Below are 6,545 nucleotides of genomic sequence, written 5' to 3'. Positions count from 1 at the left end.
CGTCTTGGCTTTTACATGCGACTTAACTTACGCGAAATCAATTTGTTAGTTTTCTTTGCTTTTTCTATTTGCATCAAATGACAAACAATATTAGAATAGGTGTGTTATTTGGCATATACTTACTTACTTGCGTATACTTACAATGACGCACTTTGTAATAATGTCTCTGCAATTCAAAAACCGTGTTTATTTTATTTTATTTTAGAAGAAATAAGAAACTTTCGAATTATTTATTTGTATCGGTATATGTATATTCATAAAATAATTAATTTTTTTTATACCATTGGGAATTAAAAAGACTTGGAAAAATATTTTTACATTGCGAATGAAAAAAATTTTTAAAAGTATAAAAAGTATGAAATTCAAAATATTATTATTGTCTTATTATTATATTCTATTACTATATTTGTAAGTTATAATATATAAAATATCCAAATTAGATTCTTACAATAGTCGATAGATGGAATAAATTTCCTTTTAGATTCTATTCCTATTAACTATTCCTATGCTCATAAAAGTTTAGATATACATAAAAATCTGAAGTCTAGTCATAATATTCAATTAATCTCTGTAAAACAAGTCTCTGTACAAATTCAACTTTTTGAATTGTGTTCAGAAAAATATAAATTTGCATAAAAATCCACCGTCTATTCATTATTTATGCTTTTGGACATTCTTCGATATATTTTTTTTATTCACTTTCCAATGAAAGATTGTCAATTTTGAATTCTAGAGATTAATGTTGAAGTACTACAATTTTACAGTTTAAGTATATCAAATTTTTCAAATATTAAGTTCATATTTTTATTCGTTTTGCATTAAATTTGCCAAATAAGTTTATAAAATGTATGCGTATAAAATATATATATTAAAAAACATGGAGTATAATGAAGTGTTCGTAAGTTTTCATAAGAATTGCAATATTAAAGATATTTTATTAACAATAAAATTACTTGCGAATAAAAGTTATTTTAACAATTGCTGTTTAATGTCTTCCTTTTCTTCTATTGTATTCCACGTAAATTACGATTGCCTATGTTTGTAAATTGTGGTTACAAAGTGAAGACGATCCATCGCTTTAATGCGAAGTTATTCAGTATTGATCTATTCATCGCTTCTTTGATGTATAAAATGCATGCATCTTTAATCTTTAAGTGCTTGTAAATAAAGATAGTAAGTAATTATCAACGTAATTTACCATATTTTAATAATATTTGTCATGTTTCGTATGTTTTATAATTGTTATTTGATGTTTGCTTGTAATACAATAATGTAATAATGTAATATTAATAATATTTGTCATGTTTCACATTTTTATAATTGTTATTTGATGTTTGCTTGTAATACAATAATGTAATAATGTAATATTTTGATTAATTTATTGAGATAATTCTGCGTATTGCTTAAAAATGGAATCAAATGTGTTAAATTAATTTCACAATCCCATTAAATTATAAATTTAAATTTACAAACACTTAAATTTTTTGTAACTTATTTATAATTGTACTGTTGTAATATTAAGCTTGATTGGTTTTTTTAAATTTATTGCAACATAACCTCGAGATCTTGAATTATCTTTTATGAAAAAAGAATGTTGCTCGTTGAAATCTTTAAGATGTATTAGTTTTTACAAACAAAGTGTTACTAACGAAAATCTCGTTATGGTGATAAAATGTTTTTATTCGATTATAAAAGAAATTTTTTTATAAAGCTTATATTGCATACTGAATGCTTCATCATTTCGGTTACATTCCGAATTAATTTTATAGTCGTTATAGTCGTTTTATAATGTTTAAAAGAAGGAGTGCCGATTTTTTTATATTATGTATTGAAATTTATGCTGTTGCTCTTGCATATAAATGGTTAATTTTGCAAATGTATAAAGTCAAAATTTTGTCATTAAAAGTGGCTGATAAATAACATTTATTTGACGATGAAAGTTTTGCGAAATTCAACATGTTTGGTGTTTTATTAATTTCTCTTTAAATCAAAAGGTCATGTATTAAAATTAATTTAGATCATGTATTAAAATTCTGAATAAATATCAAATTCGAGTGTATTTTTCATAAAATTTGCGGAATAAAACTTCCTCAAAATCGTAATGTAGGTTTCCGAAAATCTATATTAAGAATAGAGATGAAAAAAAATTTAGATTAGAAAATACAAACAAATGAAAAGTGGATTAAAAAGTTATTAGCGATAATGGACTAAAAATTTTAATTGTAATACTGTTTAAAAATGATTGAACATAGTAAATCGAATGATATTGATAATGATAGATAATAACTCATGCTGTACAAAAATGAAAATTTACTCACATTCACCAAAGATATTGGTATGTTAATATTTCATATAGCTTCCTTGATTTTTTACAACTATTATCATCTTTCTTGATAAGAATTCATTTTTCGGCAAATCTCAACTGCTGTTTCTTACGAGCATCTGTTAATTATGATACAGTCTTCATTTTCTTATATCTTAAATTTTTATGTAAATATTTATAACATTGTAAACTAAATCGATAAATATCGATAAGTTTCAGCAATTTTTCTAGCAGCTTTTTCTGAATTCATAGTTACTCAAAATTGTTTTCTTTTCGCGAGGCGTATTCTTTCGTTCTGCGCGATTTTTTTTTTAAATTAGCCACTTTCCTGCTTTTTCTTCCGAAAATTTGCAAATATTCTTTCCTGCTTCCCTTAATATTTTTCCACGACTTATAGTGCTTATTTGTCCTTCGAAACGAATATTACTTGTTTACTTAACAATATTGGCATTACAATAAATCTAACCGCCTCAATAGTTTAAATACGATTGAAATCAATATGTGCTATCATTTTGTCAGACTGAACTCTTGCCATATTTTGACAGGAAGAAATATTTATTTTAAATTCAGAACTGTATACTGATAAACATTAGTTGTTAACTAATGATGTACATTTTTGTATTTTTCTTTTTAATTCGGTACAATTTTCCAAATTTATGCCACATGCTATCTTTTTGTCTGGGTGTGTGCCATTTTCAAAGAGATTGTAAACTTATTAAGAATTCGATCATTTCATCTGCAATAGTCTAATACTTGTGTATTTGAAAGAAGTTTTTAATTTAGATAGTATTCGCGTGACTGAGATGTTGGGAAAACCCAGAAGATAGAGGCAATTAACATTACGTCGCGTTGTCAAGGCACGCTTATCTGAAATTGTTCATAAATATGTAACACGGTGTTAAATTGACAAAACAGCAATCTTAGTTTAGAAAATAGAAGATTTTCATTGCATCTCAGTAATAAATTCCGTTTTCGAAAAATTTTCAAATGTTTGTTAAATTAATTAATAACAGTATCAAATAACCAATAAATAGCGAATAACAATAAAAACAAGATAGATGAAGCAAATAAAAATAGCAAGATGGATAAAGTAAAGAGAATTCAGAGAAAAAAATAGTATAATACGTGTTTTTGATAACATTAATGAAATTTATTCATTGTGTATAATGATGTTTATAGTGATGTTCCTATTTTTTTGTATATTTCGTCAAGAAAATCAATCAACTTGAGCAAATATACGTCCAACTTTGATAAAATGCGATTGCGAGTTTTAAAATGCAAAACGTGTGATACATTTCATTGTATTTCTACCCAACTATATGCATGTTTCAGGCGATAAGCTTCATTATGATATTCCAATATTTATAAATGAAAGTCGGTAAAACAAAGATAAAAATTTTCAAGGAAAAGCGTACATAATAATTAAAAGATAATAAAGTACATAAAGTTAAAAGATATTTATTTGATAAAGTGAAAATATTTACTAATATGGAGTAAGTTGGTACTTGTATAAAATATATCTTGATATAACTGATAATAATTTCTTTTCTTACTCAAAATAAGTTATTTCAATAATATCCGTTTTAACATAATTTAATTGTACATGAATATAAATGACAGATAATTTAATTGACAAAGTGCATCAAAAAGTTAATCATTTTCCAAATTTGAGTAACAGTTAATGTATGTATAATTAAAAATATCTTTGCTTCATCTTATATGAGTCAATTTCGTACATGATGTGCATTGAATTCATTTTACATACCAAGAATTTATACATTGTATAAGACACAACAGAAAATCATTATGTGAAAAAATTTCTATAAAAAAATTTGTAGTAAAGTAATAAAATATTACCTATAAGTAATTGTCTTGTCTTCAAATGACTTATTGAATGGAGATGCCAATACAAATACTTATTTATTTTTTTTTTCATAAGACTGGAAATGATTGATTGACGAGTATTATAATAAATAGTTGAAGAATAAATTTCATATATTTAATTCTAATCAAATAACATGTTAATAATAATTAACTTCATTATATAAACCTATTTCTTTATCAACTTGCCTCAGTTTGCCCTAATTATTATTTGTTCTTAGGTACTATAGTTATTTATAATAAAATAGTATGCTGTAATAAATATATAATATTTTTTAGTATTATTAAACACATACATGTAATATAAAATTGAGATCTTTACACATGGAATTTTATTGAATTACGTTTGTAAATATATATTGTCATTCAAAAAGTTTTGTGTCTTCAGATTATGTAATTTTTATGTTATGTATGTGTTAGACAGGATGGATTTTTTAAATTGATGAAACACAATCTTTTCCTTATATCTATGGATGACATATTTCGCCATAGAATATCATTCACATAAACGATATATCTCATGGTTCTTTTTTTTTTGTCAGAACTGAATATTTGTTTAATAATTCGGATGCAAGTCAATTCGTAAGACTCATAGATAGAGGGAAACACATAAAATTGTCTTTACAGGAAATTTTGAAATTACACAGAATGTAACATGAAATTACATAGAATTTAATAGAAAAATATAACATATCCATTATATTAATATAATATCTGCCATCGAGATTCTATTTTTTTAAATTCCATTTTCAACTGATGAACAATGTTGAACGAAGAAAATGTCTTGTTTTTATATGCACATGATTTTATTTTTGTTGCACACGAAATAATTTAAAGCGTGGTATTTCACAGAAATAATTATTTAGATCTTGTTCAAAGCGTGTTATGACGATTTCATTCTGGAATGAAAACGTATTAATTTTACGAATAAATAATTTTAATTGATGTTCTATTGATTTTATATTATTTTTAATTATTAATTCAGATATTGTGATAGTGTTTACTACTTTGGATCCTTATAGACGATAGTATGTATTCAATAAGAATATAAAATAAATATATATCTACCTTTTAACGATATAAATTTTAAAATAATGAAAAGATATTAAGTTAACGACAAGATAACTCTGCGATATTAAGAGTTACTCTAAATCTAATTACATTTAAATATAATTTAATTTAATTTTATTACATTTAATTTTTTTTATATTTGAACTGTATATTTGCAGGTATGTTCTGTACATATTTGTATATTGAAATTTTCATTATTTTATGTAATACGTTTACTTATGCAATTGTGTTAAAATAAACGCTATTGCAACCTTGTAATCAGTTTCGTGCTCAATAGCAATTGTTCTTATCTCATTTATAACATTTCGAGTATGCTTACGTCACTATGTCGAAAGAAATGAATCATCCTGCAGCGAAATTTAAAATGACTATTTTTTTTTACTAAATGTTTGTAAGAATATTATTGTCAGATAAGTGAAGTGTTTCAAGTGACAGTAAATGACATCATAATTTCATTTGCACACGTATATGTGATTTAGACGATTTTCAAATTTACAATATCTCAAGTATGCTTATGTCACTGTCGAAGGAGATGAATCATCTTCCCAACAAAAATTAAAATGACTATTTTTTCATTGAACGTTTTGTAAGAATATCATCAATAGATAAAGTTTTTCGAATGACAGTAAATCACAATTTCATTTACATTATGTATGTATACAGTTGTATAAATATGTATACAGTTATATAAATTCAGGCGATTTTCAAATTCTCGACACGAAATCTGCTTTTATTTTCTTCTCTAATTACTATAATTTAAAATTATTGTTATGTTTCAATTATTCTTCTTGAAATGTTAATGAAGATAATTTTTGTGTGAATTTAGTCGTATGTAGTTTCGTATCTATTTGAAAAATCTACCTTTATAAAAATCTAATAGAGAATCTGATAATTTGAATTTCTATTAGTAGTAGTCACCGACTAGCAATCAGTCGTGTGAGGTTGGAAATTGCGTTCTGGTCTTTTGTCTCGCTTACTCTTGATATAATGTAATCGTTCTCTACATCGTGCGAAATCTCATAAAAATACAATAACTGTACTCCGCTTATGCAATCACAAGCAGATTCATTCTACGATCGCTTATCTTTGAACTTATAAAAAGCGTCTCAAAGATTTCCATGAATCGTTGCCAATATTTTCTACGACTAAAACTGGTTAGAAATCACGTAGTACAAATGTTACGAGCAGCATATGGATATAATAGCGATTACTAATAGCGACACATTTTTATGCATTTACAGGAAATTTTAAAATGTCAAATTGTACAGAA

At 25.0% G+C, this 6,545-nt stretch overlaps 1 protein-coding gene across 1 annotated transcript in view; it reads left to right on the top strand.

The window, feature by feature from the left end:
• The window catches only part of LOC122531850 (dual 3',5'-cyclic-AMP and -GMP phosphodiesterase 11-like), a 211,079-nt gene that overhangs the window by 10,514 nt on the left and 194,020 nt on the right, over positions 1-6,545 (top strand). The window lies entirely within an intron of this gene.

Source organism: Frieseomelitta varia, unplaced genomic scaffold (assembly GCF_011392965.1).
Source record: "Frieseomelitta varia isolate USP_RPSP 00005682 unplaced genomic scaffold, Fvar_1.2 scaffold_418, whole genome shotgun sequence".
NCBI classification, from domain to species: domain Eukaryota; kingdom Metazoa; phylum Arthropoda; class Insecta; order Hymenoptera; family Apidae; genus Frieseomelitta; species Frieseomelitta varia.
The sequence above is the reverse complement of the archived record's forward strand: the minus strand, read 5'-3'. Positions and strand labels throughout refer to the sequence as shown.